This window comes from Pinus tabuliformis, chromosome J, assembly GCF_031772625.1.
Source record: "Pinus tabuliformis cultivar Carrire ecotype Pingquan chromosome J, CPIR1, whole genome shotgun sequence".
Taxonomy (NCBI): Eukaryota; Viridiplantae; Streptophyta; class Pinopsida; order Pinales; family Pinaceae; genus Pinus; species Pinus tabuliformis.
The window spans coordinates 651,274,177-651,301,553 of NC_142295.1; positions in this window are offsets into that span (position 1 = coordinate 651,274,177).

Consider the following 27,377-nt stretch of genomic DNA (forward strand, 5'->3'; position numbering starts at 1 on the left):
ATCGTGTAATTTTCACTATAATTTTTTTTCTACAATGTTTCAGAAGCTAAAATTAAAACCCATTTCATATGAAATCGTGATGAATCTCGAGTCTGAATTTCAGATCTTGTCTTGCTATATTTTATGGGATATGATACAAGGAAGTTAGGCTTTTGGCAGGCTCTCGAATTATATCTCAAACAGGTGACCTGGGAAAAATCGTCATAACCTTTTCTCTGAGAATGAGATTGAAATTTTGTAAAAAAGTATAGAAATAGGATAGACTATAGTTTTCTATGTATAAGTTTCAGGCCTACAGGTTGAAGCAATGACACGTGGAACTTCATACAAGTTTTCTCTACTGAACGAGCCTATAATCAAGTCATTGTGGGATATTTGGCATAACTCTTTCTTGGAGAATCCAATCTTGATCAGACTTGTGGGGTGGGAATGAGGATGTAGATGGATACCATAGGATGGAATTTTAGACATGTGAGATCCGCAATTACATAGATACAATAGATTAAATATCAAGCTCCTACAAAGCCAAAAAAGGTGTGTAGTTGTTTTAAAATTTTGCATAAGTTTGGTTTGAAAATTAGTTTGAATGAATTCAAAGGACATAGTGAAGCATAATTATCATTAATTGATGCCCCAAAGAAAAAAATTGAAACACCTAATAAGCAACCTGAAATCTCTAGCATGACTCATGAAGAAGAGGAAGAAATGCAACATGATATATCAAAATTACGAGACCAAGTGCAACAAATTTCACTCTCGCAAAAAGTAACAGAAGCTAATATGGATGGTTTAAAGAAAGGCTTGGAAGCTAAGATGAATGGCGTGGAATATAAAATGAATGACATTGTTGTAGCGGCAACAACCACCCTCCAAAATTTTTTCCTACACCAATCTTTAAGCCTCCTTTGGAGAGTTTCACTTGATGACTGCACACACTTGGGTTCAATCCATGAGCTCGTGTGAGTCTTAACATTCACCTTACTTGTTTATTGCACTTAAGTCTCTACATGTTGATGTCTAAGTCATGCTTGTGATCGTGTTTTGGTTATGCTCAAAGTCTTTGCTTTCTATGTGTTTGTTGTGTTCGCCATGAAAGCATCTGTCACACTCACACACGGAGTCACATTCACTGTCGCGCAAGTGTCGTCTCGATCATGAATGATCAATCATGAGTGTCATGCTTGTCGCTTGCACCGTCAGTCAGTCATGTTGAACATGTGTGTCTGGATGGTTCGGTCGTTTCATCATCAAGTCATGCGAGTGTGTGTTCGTATGATCACCTATGCATCTTTATATTGTTCACACACTTAGTCATTTTTGTTGAAGTTCTGATGACCAGACTCTTCACTAACAGCAGACCATCACCCTGGTTTCGACTTGATCAATTTTCAACTAGAACAGTGCAGAAGCACCAAGCTAGTTCTTTCGAGCAACACTACCTGTAAGCAACTCAAGCAACACTCATGCTGGCCACCCAGACAATCGACTGACTGTTCATCTCAGAAATTGTGTAGTGCTCATGAGCAGGCCTTCCACTTTCCATAAGTCAGCTCAACTTATAAATTTCCAAGAGATTATCATAAATCTGTCCTTCCACCCTTTGTGTAGTTTTCCCAGCCAGCAGCTCCTAACAGCAAACTGTCTATTCCCTTCAGGAATTGCACAATTTCTGCTGCCAGTGATCCCAGCAGCCAACTGGAAGTTTCCTCTAGGAATTGTGCAAGTCTGGCTGCCAATGACCCTAGCAGCCAACTAGTAGTTGCCTCTGGGAATTGCGCAATTCTGGCTGCCAGTCTCCCGGGCAGTTCCCTAGAGAAACTGTGCAATCCATGCCTGCTAACCCTTCATGTGGCCCGACCCGTTCCTCTGGAAAATTGCACAAATCTGGTTGTCCAGCCCCTGTTGACTATTCATTCAAGAAAATTCCTAGAGCATGTCTACCTTGCCCTCCTGTAGCCCAGACTGTCCCTCCCAAAATTTTCGCAATTTTGCTCCCAGCCGAGCTAGACATTGCAGAAAGTCATTGTCGACTCATATTATCTGTCTCCATCTCTCAATGATCTTGCGTTGTTTTCATCAACAGTTCCTCGAAGCCATCATCCCACATCATAGCCCTGCTGCCTCTCCCGATCACCTGCTTCCAAATGATCATATGTCATGGTAGACTAGGAGGTTTTGGATTTTATTTCGTCTCGTCATGAGTGATTGTAGGAACAGGTACACTAACAAGCATGTCAAGACGACGAACATGATGAATGAAGGGAGCACATGTAGATGGATAGGTTCACCAACAAACGAACAAATGAAGCATGCGAAGTAGATGAACGCGATGAACATGCACCTTCACGAGCAAGTGAACCTGTTAAGCCTTTTAGCATGAAAGCAAGGAACAACATGCTATAGCTTCATTAAGCGAACCAAGGACCATTGAAGACTCTACACAATTCGCCATGCGGAGATGAAGCTATGATACACCATGAAGACATCCATCACTCAGCAGCATTGTAGCTCGACATGCACTCCAACGGCAGCATGAATGTACCAGCTGTTAGTGCTCGAATTTGCCTCAGGCTGAGGAAGGCGAAACTCAAGGCAACATCAAACCACTTAGCCTCATAGCTAGCCCTACGGGGACAGGAGAGGGCTCTCTCCGGGTCTATCTCGGAAAAAGGTCTTCAAAGGGCTGAGATGACCAATAAAGAACACTGATTTTAGGCTAGTAAACTGATAGGGAAAGTTTGATTTCAAATTTTTAGGGTTTTGTTGGAAAACTGAGCACGGAAATTTTGGGTGCGGGGATGAGACACAGTTTTTGCAGAGGTCTTTTTGGGGCAAGGTAGGAGATTGTCTTGATGCCTTTGAATTAAGTGAATGGATAGAAATGACCGGTGAGGAGCTAAAGAGAGCAAGAAACTTTCGAGAATTCTCTTTAGACAGAGGAAAACATAGATATTAAGAAAACTTAAAGGCAGAGCATAGAAACCATGAATTCTACCTTAACACTTCATTTACTTAATTTGCAGAAGAGAAGAGTAGGAAAATGATACACATAACAAACTTAAAAGTACATGAGAGAAACACACCATCAACACAAATCACCACAGGAATCCCAAATAGTGCTGCAAAACCCTGGTCTTTCCTTTGCCAAAATTGCAGAGATACAAAGAGTAATACAGTCTAAGCTTATCCCTCCAAGAGTCCAACCTCTCCAACCCCTGAAAATGACTAAGAAAATACATAATATAGGCAAGTCAACCCATTCCCTTGCCTCTAGGGGTCGAGCTCATCATCCTAGGAGCTGTTTCAACCAATTCTAAACTGAGCACTACAATCTAGGCAGTCAAAACAACTTGCCTCTATAAGCTAGGAAACCAATTCATTCATTAAATTTTTGACTTTTTATGAATGAATCTTCTAGAAGAGATAAATAAGTGCCATGACATCATAAAAATACATCAATTACATCAATGAGGGTGAAAAATCCCATCACAAGTCAAAACTGGTCAAAGCTGGGCGAATTCCTGAGCTGAATATGAAAAATTTGGAAAATATCATGATGCGTAGCGCCCCAATTCTGAACGCATAGCGCGCCTTTCAGCCCACTTTTGGGGCACTTCCCGGCATCCAAATTGAGCTCAGGTGGGCTTGTTGGAAAGGTCTGGATGTCTAATTTCCAACCCAAGTGGAATTTTTCAATTTGGTGGCCATTTGCCCCTCCAAAATTGCAATCTCCCAAGACTGCTTCCTGTGTGTCCAAAAAGTGGCAGAAGGTCATTTTTTGCATGTTTTTTGACCTTCTGAGGGCTCAAAACCTGATGAAATGTCTTCGTAATTTCTGAGAAAGTGTAATTTGTCATGAAAAATCCAAAAATGCCGAGTTTTTAAGAAATGGACTTGCCCATCTTCAGGGTAGCGCGCGGCGCGCTACGCATTGAGGGCAAAAACTTGTGTGTGGCACAAAAAATTCACAATTGACAAAATTTTCTCCAAATTTCTTGAAATTTGGGCTGGGAGTCCCCAATCAAGTACCATGCTCAGTCAAAGAGGCTTTGGCCAAAATTTGGAGTGGATCGGGCCTTTTTCTCCGTTTTAGTGCTTTGCTCAACCTCCTTGGATCTAGCGATTGTATTTTTGACATTTCTCTAAAACCATGACACCTGTGTAAAAAGTGAAGGAGGTTTTTCTTCTTTGGCATGTTGTGAACAAAAAACTCTCTCAGTTTTCCAAAATTCATCTTTGATTTCTCTGAAACATCTTTTGAGTGAAACTTATCCCGATGTGTGAAACAAGGAATTTTGTCGAAATGAAGCGAAATGAAGGGGATAAGAGGCTTCTAAATTCTTAGGGAAATTTTTGGAAGTAGGGAGGGATGTTAGGAAGTAGGGGAAAGTGGAATCGCAGAGATCGAGTGAGGGGAAGGTGTCCAAAAGGGCAAAACACAGGCCCAACCTAGAAAATTGCCAGGTTGTAGCAAGAAACTAGGGTTTGTGCGAAAATGAGGAATTTGGTGGATCTCAGTGATGGGAAGTGTTTGATAAGGTACATGAAAGATAGGGGAAGGTGTATTAACATCTGGATACAAGTTTTGCTAGTGATTTGACCATCCAAGAGAAATTAGCTTTCAAAACCCTAGGAGAGGGAAATGACCTTGCCTAGGCGCAACTGAAGCATGAACAAGGTGTAAATGACTCATTAGACACTGACATGATAATGAAAACCCTATGAATGATGATAGAATCAGCAGAATGATGATATGGACTGACATTTGGATAACTTTAGAAGGAGTGAAAGCAAACCCTAGACCTAATGCCTAGTGACCAAATTTTGCTTGAAAATTCTTTGAAATGACAAAATTTGACCTTGACACTCTGAGACCACTTTGTAAGAGCATATTTGATCACTGGAGGAAGGCTGGAAAGACTGACACTAACACCAGCATTGTCATGTCAATTCATGTTGAGTCAAGTCATGAACCATGTTGCCCACATCTCCACTTTGGGCTTGTTGTCAATCAATGTGATGTAGCGTATGTTGAGTTATGGAAAAGGTATGAATTTGCCATTTATTTCCTTATCTTTTTCTTTAATCATAACTCCTTTATATTCGAAGATGGTAATATATCAAAGAATTATAGTGACAACTAGGGAGTTATTTATTATTGCAAATTAGTTAATTATTTTCTTTTTCCATGCAGGAAATAGAAGAAATGGAAAACTACCATTTGGAAGGAAAAGACAAAACCAAGTAATTACCGTTCCTTCACCAGGAAGCTGTGTCTAGACAAGTAGATCAAGATGGAGCGCACAGTTAAGGATAAGAATGGAAAATAGCAGCATCAGTGCAAGAAGACAAAGGGTTGACTGGAGTTAGAAGATGGAGTGTATCCCTCAGGATCTCTTGATCCCGAGGGATCATTGTTTTATAGTCTATCTGTTATTTCTTGTTTTATCCGCCTGGCCATTATAAAAGGGACAACGCTTGTAAAGATTAGGGGTCAATCATCGATTATTGTTATTCAGAACTCACTGTTTTATTTCCACTTTGATCATCGACTCTCATTGATTAAAACAGAGTACGATTGCCTATAACATTTTCGCATATGATTAATACATAAGTCGGTTGCTGTTCCATTCTTTTATACTGAAGTAGTTCGGCGGTGCTTCACTAGTGGCTAAGGGCCCGACCCTGGTGGATCCACTTGCTATCTGTACCATTACTTTCAATCGCAGTCATGTGATGGTTTGGTTTGATTTCCATTTATTTGAATCACATTGCTTTATTGTTCCTTGTTTCCAGAGTTTATGAATTGTTTTATTGTATATGTTGTAACTGAATCGCGTTGCCGTTCCTTTTCATCATAATAAGATTATTACCCTTTGCAAGCTATATTGTTATGCTGTTCATTTCAATTATAGAGCTTCGTTGTTCATTCCAGTAAACTGACTTTGCTATTCATTGCAGATTGTTGTTCATTTCTACTGAATAACATTGTTGTTCATTTATTTTCTGCAAGTGTTTGGTTTTTCCTTTTAGCATCATTACAGTTAATGTATTTATTCCATTTTCTATTAGCAGCATTGTTGATTTAATTCCTTGTCATTCCTAGTCAGTCGCTTTAGTGTGGAGTGTGAGATCAACAACTGTAAAGAACATTGGCTATTACTGTTAAAGTTCTCAGATTTAGGATCTTGTGTATGTTTGATTTCATTTACATCAGTTGACAGAGGAAAGAGTTATTGCTACTGCATCCTTGACTGATAATTGCTATTAAATTCTTGAGTGAATGATTTAGTTTTAGAGCATTGAGTTTCTTTTAATTACAAGTAGGTTTTATTTCAAGCAGTCGTTTACTCTTGTATTTGAAGCACTATACTGCAAATTGGAAAACATTACTCTTGGATTAAATTGCCGCCTCAGACTGAGTACACTCTTGAAATAGAAAATCATACCTAGATTGATAATTAATGTAGGATAAATAGGAGTTAAAAGGACACCTTTTATACCTCAACATTTTGGCGCCGTTGTCGGGGAGAGTGTAGCCATTTTTTTATTTCAGAGAGTAGTATGCCTCTGATGAGTGCCTACTAGGAGAGAATTGGGTATTAAAAACGGAAGGTAAGAACCTGCGTACGGAGCATGTAACAACCCTACTCCCTCACCCGCTTTCTAGTAGATTTGTTAATTTTTTGGGGTAGAAATAAACATTTGAGTTGTGTGTATGACTAAGAAGAAAAAAACTTGAAAATAGTCCAAATCCGCTACCCAAACCTAACAAAGATAAGGGACTGGTGACCCTTGGTCGATCAACCTTCATAGATGATATCATTAAGCAAGCTGAATCTTAGCCATCAGTGGGCCCTAGAAAAGTTGCTTCTAGACAACCTACTGGCTCCCTTCAGGCCACAGGTTCACCATCTGTAGCCTTTGCTGAGGTGCACAGCAAAACAGAAGAGACTGAGAAAGATTTTCAAGAAATTGAGAATTCTCACCCAATTTCTTTTCAAGAAGGGAACTCTAGTAATCTCTGCGAAGGAGGAGGAGAAACAGGGGAAATAGAAGAGCCAAAATCCCCTCTCAAAATAGTTCAGACACTCAGCAACCCAGATAAGGGGAGTGCTGTCAAGATCATCCAAAACAAAGCAGAAGAACCTGAAGAGCCAAGATCCCCCCAGATAATAGTTCAGCAAGGACCACTCATTATCCCAGACCAAGGAAGTGCTATCAAGGTCATTCCTACTCCTTCTAGTCAGCCTAGGAATAACTCCCTAGAAATCCTAGAAGGATATTGGCACATATTTGATCAAATGGCCCAGAACCAGCAAACACCTCAAACCTCTACACTACAATATCCCATTGTGGACACTGCAGTTAATGCACCTATGAAGGCCATTCCTCTCCAGCATATTCCTACATTCCATGGCCTAGCATCGGAATATATAGATGCATTTCTGTTTGAATTCGATGTATTATGCCAGGGGTATGACTATACCATCGATCCCCAAAAACTAAAACTATTTCCCTCCACATTAAAAGGAGTAGCTTTACGATGGTTTATGGGGTTAGGTGGAGGTGTTATAAATGAATGGGATCATATGAAAGGTGTTTTTCTAAAGAAATATCAGGATTAGTGTAGGTCCAGAGAATTAACGAATGAAATATTTCAAATGACAGCAAGACCTAATGAAACACTGGAGGAATATGTCGAATGCTTTCAATATAATCTTCAGAGATCTCCTTATGCATCTTTACCCTTGCCTGACAATGTTTTAAAAACTACAATAATTAAAGGGATGAAGGAACAATGGGTTGAAACGTTAAACATTATGGGCAAACATGACATATATCAGGAAATTTTTTTTGACATCATTGATTTATGTATCAGGAGTTCGAGAGATAGCACAAGACTAAAACTAGCAGAACGTGACATGACCACAAGAGATAGAAAGGTCCCCGGTGGAGGTATAACCCACGCAGAAATCAAAAATCTACTAGAAGATTTCAAAACTGATATTCTAGGGACTTTGACAACATAGTTTGATATCATGCAAGCTAAACAAAAGCAAGCAGAAGCAGAGAAAAATTTGGCATTATTTTCCCATAGATGCAGAAAGAAACACAGCCACAAAGAGTGCCCGCTGGATACAGTCCAAGTCTATGCCATCTACACGAAAGATCACTCCACAGAAAGATGCCCCTCACTCTCGGGATTGAAAGCAGTTTACAAAGAGGCAGAAGAAGAAATAGAACTGGTTTACCTACTCAATCAGCACCACCAGTGGCAGCCATGACAAACATGTATGCCCTTTGATCCATCCTCTTCTTTTTAGTATCCTAAGTATAATGCTTAGCAATATAATGGAATGTGGTAGAATTAGCCACCTTTCCCTAGATGGTCACAATGGCCATTTCCCATATCCTCATGGCCAAATCAAACCAATTGGCTGAAATTTCCATACTCTCCACCATTTTGGCAAAACAATGCATATCCAACACAATGGTCACCCTCCACCTCGCAGAGTCAAACCTGGCAGTCGAACCGGAAAAGACCTATGAATCAGCTAGCTGGAACGATCCCTCTCCCTCAACCTACACTCCCAGCACCTTATACATTGCAACAAAATCCCCAAACCAACCTAAGACTGCAACTCCCAGCCCAACCCAACCTAAACCCCAACAATAGACTGGTTCAATTTGTTCAAATAATCGAAGGATCAAAACTAGAAACCGAGTTAAGGGAGTGCACCGACATTCAATTAATATCTTGGCGCATAATAGAAACAGAGAGAGACAAAAATGCTTAAGTTGAAAATTCGTTACCTTTAGAAAAAAACTACAAGACAGAGAGCCATTCAACTACAAAAACTTCAAGTTAGCCACAGATCACCTGGTTACCTATAGTAACCTCATTTTGAGGGAAGGCCCGTATTGGCTTGGTTGTAATTTTTGAAGCCCTGTTATCTGGTATCCTGCAGAAGGGTACAAGGCCATATATGAGTTGCCTGAAGGGCAGACAAGGCCCATCTTTGAAGTTTTAGCTACAAATCATGGTTTTAGACCACTTCATGACAATCCCTCTCCAGCCTATTCTTTGACTGCTTTGCATGCAAATTACATGGTTTTCATGAGGCCATGAAAAAGGGTAAGCAGGGGGGTGTGTTGAGCTATGGAAAAGGTATGAATTTGCCATTTATTTCCTTATCTTTTTCTTTAATCATAACTCCTTTATATTCTAAGATGGTAATATATCAAAGAATTATAGTGAAAACTAGGGAGTTATTGATTATTGCAAATTAGTTAATTATTGTCTTTTTCCATGCAGGAAATAGAAGAAATGGAAAACTACCATTTGGAAGGAAAAGACAAAATAGAGTAATTATTGTTCCTTCACCAGGAAGTCGTATCCAGACAAGCAGATCAAGATGGAGTGCACAGTTAAGGATAAGAACAGAAAATTGCAACATCAGTGCAAGAAGACAAAGGGTTGACTGGAGTTAGAAGATGGAGCGTATCCCTCAGGATCTCTTGATCTTGAGGGATCGTTGTTTTACAGTCTATCTGTTATTTCTTGTTTTATCTGCCTGGCCATTATAAAAGGGACAACGCTTGTAAAGATTAGGGGTCAATCATCGATTATTGTTATTCAGAACTCACTGTTGTATTTCCACTTTGATCATCGACTCTTGTTGATTAAAACAGAGTACGATTGCCTGTAACATTTTCGCATATGATTAATACATAAGTCAGTTGTTGTTCCATTCTTTTATACTGAAGTAGTTCGGCGGTGCTTCACTAGCGGCTAAGGGCCCAGCCCTAGTGGATCCACTTGCTATCTGTACCATTACTTTCAATCGTAGTCGTGTGATGGTTTGGTTTGATTTCTATTTATTTGAATCGCATTGCTTTATTGTTCCTTGTTTCCAGAGTTTATGAATTGTTTTATTGTATATGCTGTAACTGAATTGTGTTTTCGTTCCTTTTCATCATAATAAGACTTTTACCCTTTGCAAGCTATATTTTTATGCTGTTCATTTCAATCATAGAGATTCGCTATTCATTCCAGTAAACTGACTTTGCTATTCATTGCAGATTGTTGTTCATTTCTACTGAATAACATTGTTGTTCATTTCTTTTCTGCAAGTGTTTGGTTTTGCCTTTTAGCATCATTACAGTTAATGTATTTATTCCATTTTCTATTAGCAACATTGTTGATTTAATTCCTTGTCATTCCTAGTCAGTCGCTTTAGTGTGGAGTGTGAGATCAACAACTGTAAAGAACATTGGCTATTACTATCAGAGTTCTCAGATTAAGGATCTTGTTTATGTTTGATTTCATTTACATCAGTTGAAAAAGGAAAGATTTATTGCTACTGCATCCTTGACTGGTAATTGCTGTTAAATTCTTGAGTGAATGATTTAGTTTTAGAGCATTGAGTTTCTTTTAATTGCAAGTAGGTTTTATTTCAAGCATCCATTTACTCTTGCATTTGAAGCACTGTACTGCAAATTGGAAAACATTACTCTTGGATTAAATTTCTGCCTCAGACTGAGTACACTCTTGAAATAGAAAATTGTACTTGGATTGATAATTAATGTAGGATAAATAGGAGTTAAAAAGACACCTTTTATACCTCAACAACGTGGAAGTATAAGAGACCCACTTATTGAACATAGAGTCATGTAAGTTGGAAAGTCATGGAAGTTGAACGCTCATGAGGGTAGTCGAATAGCCATAAGGGTCAGTTTCACCCTTGGCTATAAATACCCCCTCATTTTGACATGAAAGGACTTTTCACCTCAGCTCCTCCCACATAGCCAAGAGAGTCTGTAATCTTTTCTTTGAGGAGTAAGTAGTGGCTCCAACACCCTGCTGACGGGGTTAGTGATGTATGGTATAATGATGTGCCTTAGAACTTTCGCTTAATTTAGAAGCTTGTCAACATGCCAACACATTTCCACACATGTATTGTATTTGCTGTAAGACTGATCTTTAACACTTGTAATGCATGTTGCTTTAATCTGTGTTCTACATATGAACTGATTCATTTGTTGTAATTCATAATCTATTAATGGAAATGTGTTGTATATGCTGCTAATGTTGTCCCATCCATGTTGACTGCTCTATCAGACATCAGACAAACCTCTCACATGAACCTTGATGTAACAACCATTGCACTCATTCAGACTGATCTGTGAGTGTTGTACGTGCTATATTACCTTGTATGTTGTGATTTCCGCATCCGAGTGGACTGCTCCACTGGAATTTGTGTATGTCCTTTGTGTTGTGTGTTCCTAGCCGAGTTGGGATTGATCCCTTTCAACTTGGAACTCACCTTCACCTTTTTCCCTTCACAGTGAAAGAACCATCAACACAAGTACACTTACACTCACTGGGCATGCAAACCTCACTTCTCGAAGACAAAACAAACCACCCTCTTGTGCAGACAAGAAAGAGTTGAGGCAAAACCTTAAGATAATGGAAACCGGGCCATCATACCAGATGGGACTCCCACACCATTTGGTGTGAGGTCTAGTTGGGACTTCATACCAGGGTGATCCCCTGAATGTTGGCAGATCCAACACCATCAACAAACGTGGAATCTAAGATGGATGGCATGGAAGCTAAGATAAAATAAAAACTTAAAGGCAACAAGGAAGATTTGAAGATAAATTTGACAAAGTTGTTACAAGAAATGCTTACTAATGGTGAAAGGGTAGTAAATGAAACTCGTGATGAGAATAAAAGAAATGCTAATCATGATTTCATAGACTCCAACATTAGATTGAAGATCCACCATGTTCCAAAGATCTATATGAGGAAGTTTGATGGTAAGGATCATGTAACATGGATACTACAAATGGAGCAATATTTCGATCCCCATAATGTGAAAAACACACAATAGGTACGCATTGCAACTTTATATTTGGAACCCAATCACTTTGCATGGTATCGATGGCTTTGCTCTCGTAAGCAAATTGTAACTTGGAAATTTTTACGGAAGAAATGTTAGCACATTATGAGGATACAAAAAGCAACACCTTTTTTAGCCAATTGATAAATCTCAAACAAAAGGATTCAATGATGGAGCACATTGAGGACTTCCAAAAATTGAATATAAGGGTAAAAGATATTCCAGAGGAGCATAGGATTGATTTTTTCATAGGGAATTTAAAGGATAACATCCAACATGAGGTTCACCTTTGGGAACCTGATTCATTGGAGAAGGCATTCAGGTTGGCAAGAAAAATGGAAAGCAAAATTATGGCAACAAGGAAGCCTACCACTCACAACTATAAAGATGGAAGTTTTGTTGCCCCTAGCCTTCCATAACCTACAAGGTTGACACCACAACAATTGGAATAAAAAAGAGAAAAATGGCTTTGTTATAGTTGTGATAGCAAATACACTAAAGGTCATAAGTGTGCTGAGAAGAAATTATTTTACATAGATTGTGAAGAGGAGGAAGAAAAGGAACAAGAAACATCAAAAGAAGAGGATATACACTAGGAACAAACCATAGAGATGTTGAAAAGTGTGCAACAAGAAATTCTTGTTGAGAATGCAACAAGATGATGGAGCTTAGTGGAAAGGATTCGCCTTCACTAAGTGGTCTCGTAGGCAAGTTTTGGTGCAAAGTCTATTTTTAGACATATGGATCATGGTCTATGAGTTGCAGTTTGCTGTTTATGGATGTTTGGTCATGTTGGGAAAAATAAATGGACTTCTATTTTTGGATCACAACAGGAGTGATCAGAGTCTATTTTTAGACTGCTAGTCAAAAATAGAAAAGTCAAATATTATTGTCTCATAATAATATTTAGACTATAAATTTTATCTTATCCTCTTGGAGCACTTCAGTTTGAGCTACAGATGTGGCACATGCAGCTGTCAGAAGGAAATACACTTTCTTTGTGGGTTAGTTGAGCTATTGCATGTAGGACATCAGTTAGAACTCATGTGGTTGAGTTCTGTGGAGTTGGATGAGCAGTTAATGGAGTTGTGTTCAGTTTGACTTAGTTGAACTAGTTGTATTTAGTCTAACTGGCCAATAGACTAAGTGATGAGTTGTGTGAATTAGTTATTAATTAATTCACTAATTATTAACTCATAATGAAACTGAAGAATACATCAGTTAACTCAGTGCATGTACAATTCAGTGGATACAGGTGTTAGAGGTTGAGATTGCTATCAGTTGTGAATATAGTTGTGCATGAGATTTTGCATAATCAAAGGATTGAGTATGCCCATGAGAATTGCATATGCCTAGTGATATAGCCTGTGCTCACGTGATTTCCAGTGTGAGTGATTTTCACAAGGTAAATAGAACTTGGAACGAGTTTGGATTCATTCATTCTCTTGTAGGATTGTGCAGTGGAGGCAGGCAAAGCAGCGGGGGAGATTTGGAGATCAGATCTGAGCTGTATCTGAGCTGAGGTAGAAAAAGTGATAGATACTTGTGAGGAGTATTCTACTATGTAATGTTACATGTTCTCAATCATTACTATACAGATAGTGTGGGGTTTTCAGCTGTAAGCTTTCCCCGGGTTACATACTGTGTTAATGTGCGCATGCGATTGATGTTTCATTGTTTTTGATGCTGCTAAATTGATGATCAACGTAGAGGAGATTATGTATTGTGCATGTATTCCGCAATAGTGTATAATCGGGATAATCTCTATTGAATATGTGTTTATTATTCAAAATTTCTACATGGTATCAGAGCGAGCTGATTTGTAGAAGAAGTTCTACATGATATCAGTGTTGTATTGATCATCAGATCTATTATTCAGAAAGTGTTTACATTTTATTTCTTCAGGCAGAGTCTATGATCGGGCCAGGTAGCCTCTGGATTCATCCTTCTTTTGGAAGGTGAGATATCCGGTGAATGCCCATACAGTCGATCTCTGTACGAGAAATACTTTGTTCTCACGAATTTTAGATCAGAAGCGGTTGAGTTTTTTGAGCTGGTGGAATTCGAATTTGCAGTAGTGTTTTCTTGGTGTCAAAGTTGAAATGTCTTTCAACGGATTGCGATTGGAGTATGCCCTTGAGGGCAGCTCGAACTATATTGCATGGAAGGACAGGATGGAGGCGGTGTTAGATGATAATGGGTTGAAGGAGTTCATAGATGCGGATGTCCCAAAACCTACTGATGTTGCTCAAGTCAAGGATTGGCAAAAGAAGATAGCAAAGTGTCGAAGGATTCTGTTGGAGGGCATGAGGGATCACATTGTGTCCAGCCTCCATGGAAAGGCTTCTCCATATTTGATGTGGAAAACGTTGACAGAATTATTCCAAAGCAAGAGCGACCAGAGGAAGTTGGCGCTCAAGGATAAACTCAGAAACATTAGGTGTGAGAATGGAGATAGTATGCCCTAGTATCTCACGAAGTTCACCCAATGCCGGGATGAGATGGGAAGTGTGGGGGTAACTGTTGAGGATGAGGATATGGTGATTCTAGCACTCCTTGGCCTTCCTAAGAGTTGGCATAGCTACCAGGACTCGGTGAATGGAAGGGAGAAATTTCCTGGATGGGAGAGACTTTGGTCGGATCTTGTGCAAGAGGAGATTAGATAGTGCACCAGAGACAATTCTTCATCTATGCATGATGCGGAGAACTGTGCCTTAGCGAGTAAGGCGAAGAAGGGGAATGGGAAGGTTTCTCTTTCAGAATCCAGTTCTTCCAATGATGGGACGAAGGTTGACAAGTCAAAGGTGCGATGCTTTCGTTGTCATGAGTTGGGCCGTTATGCTACTAATTGCCCAAAGAAGAAGTCCAAGAAGGGATTTGGGGGAGGATTTGTAGGTGAGGCACTTGCTTCACAGCTTGAGTTGGATTTCACACTCTTCGCATGCATGGTTTCATCCATGATGGGAAGTGGTTGGTTTCTTGACAGTGGAGCTTCTTTCCACATGACCGGTGACAAAAGTTTGTTCAGTACTTTGGAGGAGAAAGATCTCCAGATACTCATAGTGATGAATAATGATGAGAAGTATAGTGTCTCAGGTGTAGGCAGAGTTATTTTTCAGAGGGAGCATGGACCTTACCTTGACCGATGTCAAGTATGTACCAGGACTGAAGAGAAACTTGGTGTCGATCGCGATGCTGGAAGACAGAGGCTATGATGTTGTCTTCCGTAAGGGAAAGGTTTTCCTTAGACACATCATCACTAGACAGGTGAAGTAGATTGGTTCACGGGTGAAGAACCTGTATGCTCTTGAGGTTCAAGATGCATGCAAAGCCTTGAGCAGCAAGGCAACTGATGGAGACTTGGTGGTTGAGAGGGAGCGTATATTACCTCTCAACATGTAGAGCCAGAAGAAGTCTCAGACGATTGTAGAGGAGCCACGATTGATGCAACAACTTCAGGAGGTTGTGGAGCAGCCACAACAAGGGAAGCTGAGAGGAGATCGAGTAGAGACATATACTCATGCAGAGACCTCCAGTAGGGGGAAACTTCGAGCCAGGTGGGCAGAGGGATTGTATGCATCCATACCTCGAGGTAGGAGGTGGGGTGATGTGGATTGATTGTCCCAAGGAGGAGGAGCAGGATCCTTGAGGCACCCAACCTCTTGGATGAGACCTTGCTACGGGAGCCCCGATGTGGAGTAGCAGGAACTGACTGATTGGGTAGAGATGGATGTGGATGGAGCGGCAGAGAGAGCGACAGTGCAGGGAATCCCAAGACAGTGCATAGCATGCAGGCTGTAGCAATGTGAGAGGCACAAGTGTTTTGCACAGTGCTAGGTGGCACAGAGAGGTGTGCAATGGTGCGAGATGCATGGAGATGTTGTAGTAGCACAGATATCAGAGAGGGAGCACTTGTCAGCAGCAGGTAGAGCTTCAGCATCAGAGTATGTTTCTAGCCCAACAGAGTGGTCAATTGGGAGTGTTTTTGTTCCAAGTGTTGTTGGAGCAAAGTGGACCGGGCAGATGTGTTGCATGCAGAACATTCCAGAGTTATAGGATCGGGTTTGAGAGGAAGCCTTTCTTGTTGAGAGGGAGTGTTGAAAAGTGTACAACAAGAAATTCTTGTTGAGAATGCAACAAGATGATGGAGCTTAGTGGAAAGGAGTCGCCTTCACTAAGTGGTCCCGTAGGCAAGTTTTGGCGCAAAGTCTATTTTTAGACATATGGATCATGGTCTATGAGTTGTAGTTTTCTGTTTATGGATGATTGGTCATGTTGGGAAAAATAGATGGAATTCTATTTTTGGATCACAGCAGGAGTGATCAGAGTCTATTTTTAGACTGCTAGTCAAAAATAGAAAAGTCAAATATTATTGTCTCATAATAATATTTGGACTATAAACTTTATCATATCCTCTTGGAGCACTTCAGTTTGAGATACAGATGTGGCACATGCAACTGTTAGAAGGAAATACACTTTCTTTGTGGGTTAGTTGAGCTATTGCATGCAGGACATCAGTTAGAACTCATGTGGTTGAGTTTTGTGGAGTTGGATGAGCAGTTAATGGAGTTGTGTTCAGTTTGACTTAGTTGAACTAGTTGTATTTAGTCTAACTGGCCATTAGACTAAGTGATGAGTTGTGTGAATTAGTTATTAATTAATTCACTAATTATTAACTCATAATGCAACTGAAGAATACATTAGTTAACTCAGTGCATGTATAGTTCAGTGGAGACAGGTGTTAGAGGTTGAGATTGCTATCAGTTGTGAATATAGTTGTGCATGAGATTTTGCATAATCAAAGGATTGAGTATGCCCATGAGAATTGCATATGCCCAGTGATATAGCCTCTGCTCACGTGATTTCCAGTGTGAGTGATTTTCACAAGGTAAATAGAACTTGGGACGAGTTTGGATTCATTCATTCTCTTGCAGGATTGTGCAGTGGAGGCAGGCAAAGCAGCGGGGGAGATTTGGAGATCAGATCTGAGCTGTATTGTGTGTAACAGGTGGAGATAGTGCTAGATACTTGTGAGGAGTATTGTACTATGTAATGTTACATGTTCTCAATCATTAATATACAGATAGTGTGGGGTTTTTAGCTATAAGCTTTCCCCGGGTTACATACTGGGTTAATGTGCGATTGATGTTTCATTGTTTTTGATGCTGCTAAATTGATGATCAACATAGAGGAGATTATGTATTGTGCATGTATTCCACAATAGTGTATAATCAGGATAATCTCTGTTGAATATGTGTTTATTATTCAAAATTTCTACAAGAGAAAGAAGAAATGAATCCAACCATATCTTGTAATGCATTGGCCGGAATTACCACTCCTCAAACTATCAAGATAGAAGTACATCTCAAGAAGAAAAAGGTAATAGTGTTGATTGATTCGGGTGGTACCCATAATTTTATTCATTGTAAGATAGCCAAGGAATTGAATTGCTTCCTATATCCAGCACCAAAGTGTCAAGTGATGGTTGTAAGTGGAGGAACCATAAATTGCTCTGGAAAGTTCCATAATATCAAGCTATCCATGGTAGAATATGTATTGGTTAGCCCAATCATTTCCATTCCAATGGGTGGTGCTAATGTTGTACTACGAGTCCAATGGCTACAATCTTTGGGTACGATAACTTTTAATTTTCAAGAACTTTTCATGAGGTGTTTTTAGAAGGAAAGGAAGTTTAATTAAGGAGTATCATAGGGAAACTGGGAAAGATAATTAGCTCTAATGGAATGACAAAGCTTCTAAAGAAAGAACAAAGAGGCATAATTGCACAATTATGTTCGTGAGAGGTTTTCACATCGAAATCATCTATTTCTCCATATCTCCAAAAAGTATTGGACAATCATTCCAAGGTATTTGAGAATACCAAAGGCCTTCCACCTTTTGTGATCATGATCATGCTCTCCATTTGATTCTAGGAAGTGTTCCCCCTAACACCATGCCTTACAGATATCCATATGCCCAAAAGAGTGAAATTGAATATATGGTTGCAGAAATGCTAGAAGTTGGTATAATTCAACCTAGTCAAAGTTCTTTCTTTGCTCTAGTGGTATTGGTACACAAGAAGGCTGGATCATGGTGCATGTGTTCATATTATAGGGAGATCAAAACGCTTACTATTAAAGATAAATTTCCCATTCATGTCATTGATGGATTATTGGATGAATTTCATGGAGGAATTTACTTCACTAAGTTGGATCTTCGTTCAGGAAATCATCAAATCAGAATGAAGACTAAAGACATTTCAAAACAACATTTAGAACTCATGAGGGTCATTATGAATTTTTGGTCATGCCTTTTGGCCTTACAAGTGCACCTTCTACATTTCAAGGTTTGATGAATTCAATTTTCAAACCCTTCCTTAGAAATTGTGTGTTAGTATTTTTTTATGATATACTAATCTACAACAAGTCTTGGAAGGATCATGTTCAACATTTTGACAATGTGCTCAAACTATTGGAGGAGAAACAATTATATGCAAAAAGCTCCAAATGTTTCTTTGGAGTACAAGAGGTGGAATATTTGGGTCATATTTTATCTCATGAAGGTATTAAGGTATACCATAGCAAAATTAAAGCCATTAAGCAATGGAAAATTCCCACATCCATAAAGCATCTATGAGGATTTCTCAAGTTGACAGGGTATTATCGCAAGTTTGTTAAGAATTATGGGAGAATAGCATCACCTCTAACAACATTACTAAAGAAAGATGGATTTTCTTGGACTCCAGAAGCAACGAAGGCCTTTGAACATATTAAAGAAGCAATGTGCCAAGCACCGGTCTTAGTTATGCTAAACTTCACAAAAACCTTTATTGTGTAATGTGATGCCTTAGGAAATGGAATTGGTGTTGCTTTAATGCAAGAACAAAGACCCATTGCTTTCGAAAGTTGTCCAATCAAAGGAAAGTATTTACACAAAGCTATTTATGAGAAGGAAATGTTGGCAATACTACATGCACTTAAGAAATGGCGACCTTACATAATGAGAAGATCCTAGTTCAAACAATATTGCTAGAACTTGATGAGGAAGGAAAAATCATATTGGAACTTGAAGCAGTCATATAAATAAGAAATGGACAGCGACGAAATCGATCAATTTCATAATCAAGTGGAAGAACTTACCCACTGAAGATTCCACATGGGAGGATGAGAATTTTATACAGAAGCATCCATAGCTACTCAAGCAATGAGGACAACACTTTTTGAAGGAGAGGGGCATGTTATGTCCCTATACTACTAGTGTAACCCCTTATTGTTATTAGTGCAACCCCCTTATTGTATTATTGTACCCATATAGTCCTCATGTTGTTATTATTGTGCTCCATAGAAACCCACTATTGTTATTTTTGTGCCCCTACAATATTATTGTTATGTAGGCTCTGATTTTATTAGGACCCCTTAGAATCCTATATATAGAAAGGAGTTCTTGTCATTTGTATCATCCAAGAATTGTACATTTGTGTAATGTAAAGGAGGTTTCCCACTTGAAGAGGTTGATTTCTAAGTCGTTGATCTATCTTTTCTATCTTTTTGTGAGCTAGTTTCATAACACTCCAAGATTCTTAATAGAATATAGTTAGTGTGAATAAAGGAGTTGAAGTTGAAAACTTGTATAATTATTCATTTGGGAGCCAATAATGAAAACCCTCGATCAAACACATGGAAACCGACCACTAAGGACTACAAGCTCCAGGGTATTTTGGTGTTTCTCGACCCACTTCCTAGATAATTTTTTGAAGTTGATAGGAAGGGATTTGTTGAAGGTGCAAAATAAGGAGTCCCACATCAATCGACATGAAATGGTAAAAAGTGATTGATTTTGCAATGATTTGGAACAACAAGGTGAACTGACTCAGGTCAAATGGACACATGATATAATGGTTGATAAGGTCAAGATACAGTAGAAAATTCCTTGAACAATAGAAGGTGTGACACTAAAGAGACCATGTAGCTTGGACTCAAGAACACCAAAGAGCATTAGGATACAATGATGCAGGGACATCAGGGTATCAAGGCTAAACCCATAACATGGTAGGGTTCAAAGAGAAGCTAACAAAAGGTGATTATGTTAGACGAGTGCCATGTTCAAGGGATAAATAGTAGATTTCTACCATAAAACTTATGACCAATATATATAGTAATAACCATTCTTTCCCAATCTTCTTAGGTTTAATGAGTCCACAAAGGTTAAAATCTAGAGTCTCTTCACATTGAGATAGTCTGAAATAAAGAGGACTCCAAGGGGGTACATTTTTCATTGTTGTTGACCGAGTGCATCAAAGGGTTAATAGTATACTCGACATCATTCCTTTTCCATAGTTAGTCTATTGAGTCTGGATAAAGTGATAAAACTACGCTCAATAGATGTCCACCTCATTATGTTTCGAGTACGAGGGGAACAAAATAAATTTAATATTCTTCATAAAATTTTAAATGAGTCAGATAAGAAACCTCATAGTATCTTTTTCAGTTCGAGGAGTGAGAAAAAGATAGAAAAAGAATCACTCAAATATTCTTCATAGGGTTTTTACGATCCCCTAGAAGCTAACTTGGGTTTTTTATGTTTTATAAGTGAGAAAAATTCCCTAAAATTAATGCTTAATCTTCTTCGTGGAAGTTTAATGAGCCTAAAGAAGTAAACTCAAGGTTTTCAACTTAACGAGAAAGAAAAATACCATAATAAAATGCTTGGATATAAATTTTTGGCTTTTGAAAATTATGTAATTTTTTTGGTCAAATGCAACAAACCAAACATCCAAGTTTTGGGATTTTTGATGAGCTAAAAACTTGAGAAAAATAAGAAAAATGGAAAGAAACACTCCAAAAGAAACAAAATTTTATACATAAAGTTACATAGCACAAGCTAATGAGGTGTTAGATGTAGTATCTTTTTGAGTGGGTCCCCATCATAGTCCATAATTTAATAGGATCCTTTACAAAGGACAAATGTGACAATGTAAGGACTAAGGTAGATGGGTAAAAAGGTTCATTCCCCCAAGAGATTACCTAAGTTTCCCTCTGATTATAACTCTTGAAAAAGTGTTAAAGAGGAAGGAACAAGGTTAGATTGATCAAGGAAAAATATTTCCAGATGATTTGTGTTCAGTGCAGATGGAAAGGGGATTGAGACACAAGGTTGGAACTCATCTGAAGGTCGCTCAACTAGACATGTGATCTTCTTAATAGCCTCATCAGAGGGGAGGACAATGGTGAGAATATCAATAGAGGGAGTGTCAATGGGAGAGTTCATAGGACCATGAACACCAACCAAGGAAAGAGGAGATTCAAATGTAATTGAATAGCTTGACCAACCAGTTCTTCCAGTGAAGTGATATCTGGTTTACACAAGATCGAAGGCGGAAGGGCTCAAGATGATCCCTCGATCCATAGATCCAATAGGTATAACAGATATCATAGAAATGGCCATAGGAAACTCAGGTGGTGGTAGAGGGGAACAACCCAAAAGAGAGGAGTCTTTAAAAAGACCGGTACCAAGACCAACAAAAGGTTTAGGAGTACCACCCACTAAAAGAAAAATTCTAGAGTCGGGGGTAGAAAGTTTTGGGTGCAAAAAGATAGTTGGTCCACTGTCATAATTTTTCCTTGGTGAGAAAACAGATAATCTGGAATACTGACAAAACAATGGTAGTAATAACATAAGTCCAACTACTCCCCAACAAAAGGTTGTAATCGAGCGGGTGATCGACAACTTCAATATCAACTAGGACCATTTTCCCACCAAGAGTGATGGGAAAATTAGCAATATATCCCTTAGGGATGGAAGTGTGGCCATCGAAATCTCTAAGGGACTTTAATGGTGGAGTAAGATTGGGTGAACTGAGGGAAATCCAAGAGGAAGTATCCATCACATATGTTGACACACCTTCATTAATGATGGTGTGGTGAATGGATTTGCATTTTGCCATAACTTGCACTTGGAATGAAAGTTGATGGGAGAGGCGAGGTGTACTTTTCTCCATGTCAAAAATTGCTAGATTGGAATCCTAAGGATCAATCCCACCTATGGTTGAAAGAAAAGCTTTATGTTGTGATGGGAAACTTTGTAATACTTCAAATTTAGACATATCAGAGGGTGCTTGCGCTGGATCCTCTACAATACTATAGTTCTTGGCAACGTGAGTAGATGGACTATGTGTCATACGTTGAAGAGACATTTTTTGGGGATGAACCATAGGTTCAACAAAAAGCCTTTTGATATGAATATCATTAGGTGGTGGTGGAATGAAACTCAAGGTAGTGTCCAAAGAATTTGGGAGAGGTTTCCCATAGTTTTTTGCTCATGTTTGCAAATAAGTCGTTTCAAAGGTGTCAATAGTTGATGATCCTTCTATAGGGGGAGGGGGATGTGAACTACAATTTCCCCCTTACAGAGGTGGTGTTGGGTTTGATACAAGATGTTGTTGTTTTTGTTGAGTAGGAAAATAGTTGTGAAGGACCACCAGGGTCTAACCAGTGTCCTTTTGCACAAAGAGGTCTGTGCACTCTTGGAGAAGGGGAAATTTATTGGTTAAATGGTCCTCAGTGCATATATTGCATGGGAACTTGGTAGGTTTTTCCTTTCCTTTCTCATATTGAGTAGTAGAAGGTTCTTAGGCTTGGGTGTTCAAAACAAATATTTGTACCTCAAAAGGAGAGGTCTTGTTCTATTTTTTATTTTTATTTCCATTGCATTGGTGTGTAAACTACATAGAGTTGATCATAGAAGATGGAGGTGTAATAGTTTGATTACATTTAGTTGAGGCGGGGGTAGTAGTAATGGATAATTTGGAAATTTTTCCACTCAACTTTGTGACATTTGTCCCAGAGGTAGCACCGACGAGACCATTAGCGCGAGGACCAGATTATTATGCAACGAGAGTATTGGAAGTTTGAGGAGCATGAGGGATTAAGTCATAAAGTGTTCCAGATTGTGAATAGATAAGGTATAGATGTTGGGCATGAAGGATGACCTTGTCTTCTATAACAACTTTGGACATGGAAATCTCCTTCACGATGGGAGGTATAAGGGAGTTGCAGAACTAATAAAATAATAGGTGATCCAAAATTGGTGCATTTACAAACATCCACCTATGTATCCATTCATGGATGTGATCAGAGATGTGGGTTGAAGTGTTCCTTCGTGGGGTTGTCAATAGTTCCATTCCGTTTTCGTAATGGATTGGTAGTTTTTCAGGAATTCCATGGCAAGGGTATTAAAGCTATTAATAGAGGCACGTGGTAATTTAATATACCACTTAGTAGTGTTTCCAATCAAGGTGCATGGGAAGAGTTTGAGCCGGATACTATCGCCAAGCATAGAATTGGAAACACAACAAAGATGGTATGTAGTGACATGTGTTTTTAGCTCATCTCTCAGCTTTCCCTCAAACTTAGGAATGTCCACGGGAATTTTGTGCAGGTTTGAAGCCATAGAAAGTTATTTTTGATGGGATCATTTGTCAACTTGTACAGATCTAGGATGTCTAGTGTAGCCAAGAAAGGAAATAGAGCAAGTGTAGCCGAATCATACCAAGGAAGACACAGATGACTAGAGGGACTGGGAGGTCCTCCAATCAATGGGTTTCTGGTAGGGTACATAGGTGGGGTTGTATAAAGTGGTGGGTCATAAGGCACACTCCCAACTTGAAGCTGGGTACCAAAGAATTGGTTTCCCACAAGATAGAAGTTTCCCCCTTGATTTAATGGTTGTTAAGCAAGGAGGCCCCAAATAGATGTAGTAAGAATGGATTAAGGGATATCACTGGCCACATAAGGCATAGTGGATGTAGGATCAGCACTGGCAGTGTGACCACCAAGAGGAAGCATATCAATCAACGAAGGACTAGATTGTACTATATTGGGTATAGGGATTGCCATGGCCCATATGGGTATGTGCATACTGGAAACATTTCCCCTAGACATAAATTATTGGGAGTTAGAACTTAGTAAAAGGTTCCATCCAAGTAGATTATTGAAGCTAGTCACACTAACAATACCTATAGGGGTGATAACCAAAGGTCTAGGATTTGACATGAAAGGGGTAGAGACAAAAAGGTATTGATCTCCACCTATAGTAGGTGTAGTTGGGATGCCTAGACTAGGCATAGTCTAAATAGTAGGATAACCAATCAATTGTGTTGAACTGGTTATCCACAAAAGACCACGACCCACTAGTAGTCATTGGGATATTCGGAGTGGAAACTAATGAAGACATGACAAGAAAGGGTGAAACCTGAACCACAATAGGCCCAAGAAGGTCAGTAAGTGGAGGACTAAAATGAGGGAAATACACCTTCAGTAAATAAGTCCTCTGGTAGAAGAGACTCTTGGGAAGAATTGTGATTTAGTATTTGATATTGGAGACTATTTCCCTTCTGCAGTGGGGAATATGATTCACTTGAAATTCCTCCACATGTAGTGGAGGAATTCCATGTTGTCACCGCGATAGATGACGGGTCCTAAGGTAGCCACAAAGAATTATTATTTTAACAAAATTTAAAATTAAGTGTCATATATATATATATTATGTGTGTGTGTGTGTGTGTGTGTGTGTATGTATATGTATATGTATATGTATATATATAAATATAAGTGTGTGTATATATATATATATATATATATATATATATATATAGATATATATAGATATTAGCCTCATTAGAAAATAGATCACACCTAAAAGATAAAAATTATAAACGAAATTAGCAAGAAGCTAGGCAAAAACTATGTTTGACAGCCACAACTAGATGGAGATGAAACCTAGTATCGAAGGGTTATAAGAGAGAGTTGGCCTAATGTAACAATTACGATTATTCCTGAGATTTTCTCGAACCTCGGTGAGAAGGGGCTAAGCACTCTTGCAAAGACAAGTACCCTCTAGAAAAACCAAATACGGAGTAGGTTCATCTATTGAGGTACCAGGGCAGCCCACGCCAGTCACCTTGTGTTCGTCCCTAGAATTATTGCCACTAAGTTCACCTCAAATCACAAACACCACTAAGGGGGTCATAGTTGTGGGCAGTATGTTGTACGAGAAAGATACCTAAGTCCCCGACTCAACTCCAATATCCCCGAAAGGATCCTCTGTACACAGAATATCCACCAAAATGCAATCGAAGGCGAGATACCATCTTTCACACTCTAATCTTGCCTTGCGGTTAACTCCCTTGTTACAGGAGCAGTCTCAAGTGATGTGAGTGTAGCAGGATTTTCTCTCTTCAATGACACTAGTTTAAGTTATGCAGTCTTGGGGAGTTGACTCACACAACCTATCCTAAGGCTCTAGCTTAAAATAATATCCATGTATCGTGAAAAAGGCTTTTTGATCTATTTTGTTACAAGATTTATTTTAAAGTTACTTGATTAATGTATTCAGAGGAGTGTTAATGTATGGAATTTGTGAGACTTCACTCAAACCATACAGAAAATATGCTTTTTAGGTTCAGTTGAATGAAGAATACTATCTACAAGGGGAGAGTAACTAAATGTCTTTTCCAAAACCAAGCAGTCCTAATGCAACTCTAACACAAATAAAATAAATGCAGACCTATAATGCTTAGATAACAAACCCAAAGTAAACTTGAACAAACTAACTAAAATTACATAAAGCAGTTTTTCGTTTCTTTTCTCAAACTAATGCAACTAAGTTAATTTTTCAAAGGGAATAAATGCATGGATGCAACAAACAAAAGCAAAGCCAAGTAGAACATATTCAAGGATTAGCCAACAAGTAAAACTTTCAAACACTGAAATCCACATAATTGAGTGGAAAGCAGAGGTTTGGCACTATAACTCATGTCTCAAGGGTAGACGGTGAGATAGTTGTAGGGATAACACTATGTGTTACAAATATGAGGGCATTATAATTCTCTACAAATAACTAGGAAGGTGTGTTACAACAATCTTACTCGGAAAGAGAAAAACTTGGGTCAAGGAAAGGACTAAGAGTAGAAACACTAGTTGAAAACAGGAAAAATGAAGAGAATCCAAGCTAAGAAGAAACAAATAAGACCATAGAGGACTAGAGATCTAGTATCTAGGAGATATGAACATAGAATCGAAGAACGATCCCCAATGGAGTCGCCAATTTTTATGTAGGGATTAATGCATGGGTAGATAGAAAAGAAACCCTCTCAAGTTTCTTGGAACCTAAGGAAGACATGTTAAGAGATCTAAATTTGTTCAAGTAGGACATATTCAACCATATCAATGTTAGAAAAGAATTGACAAAGAAAGGATGAGTGGAGTCATGTTTTTTCCTTTGCACAAATCTTCTAGAGCAGTCAATGTAGTAGAGAAGGAATCCTCAACCAACTCCAAGGACAAGACCTGCACACAAGGTGGAAAACAAGTGATCTAAACACCATATATAAGCCTTAACAATTCAACATATCAACATATAACAACATATAGAAATTGAATGCATCAATATCAAAGCATTAGTCTAAATCATAGAAGCATAACATGTAAAATGTGAACGTTAGGCCATGATGTAGATAGAACAATAGTGGATCTATATTATCAAGTTAGAGAAGGAATATTACAACCATGAGGTGTTGCGATAAGCATTTCTCCAGATCATGGCTCCTCAATCTCTCTCTCAATAGTATCTTAGTAGCATAATAGTATATAAATTTTGACCCTGATTACAAAGGCCTAGCCTCCAATATATAGGCCATGGGAGGCTTTGATTTTTCCAATTTTTTCACCAGTTCACTTTGGAAAAAATCCAAAATGCCAGAGGCTATTTCCTCTACCTTTTTTCTCTTTCCCTACATAATAGTCTCTGTCAAGATATGGAAATTCTAAAGACGAGTTTGATGCGATCTCTATCATCTTTTCATAGTCAAATTTGAGTAAAAGACAAAGTCATAGTGAGATAACTCATTATTTTCCTTCATGATCTCATGAAATTTAGGTAACAAAACCTCACTAAAGGAATAGAGTGTGCTCCTTTAAGTTAACACAGTCTATTGGTCCACTGGGTTGCATTCAACTAGTTTTTGGGGTGCGTTACTGTGACAAATAGGCTTAGAAATTAAAGTTTCATTCCAGTCCAAGTTGGTCTTCTCCATTGGTCAAGCTACAAACAAGAGACCCGCTCTGGTACCACTTGTTATAAATGTAGATCACTACTAAGAGGGTGGGGTGAATCAGCAATGATGGAACTTATAAACATTTTTTCAATTAATTAATATTTAAACCAGTCTGTTGAAATGTGGCAACAAGAACATTCCAATTTGATTTGTCCTTGAATTAAATTGTGAATTAAAATCGAATTTAGTCTTAACAACTACTTGGAAATAATTAATTAAGTTATTTTGACTTAATTAGTTGGAGAAATTCAAGTTAGAAGTCTTTCTGAAGTCATGCAAGAGTTATCCCTTAAATTAAGGAGAGAAGCCTTGAATTAAGGAGATAAGATTGAGTTATATTTGAGTTGTAATTAGTT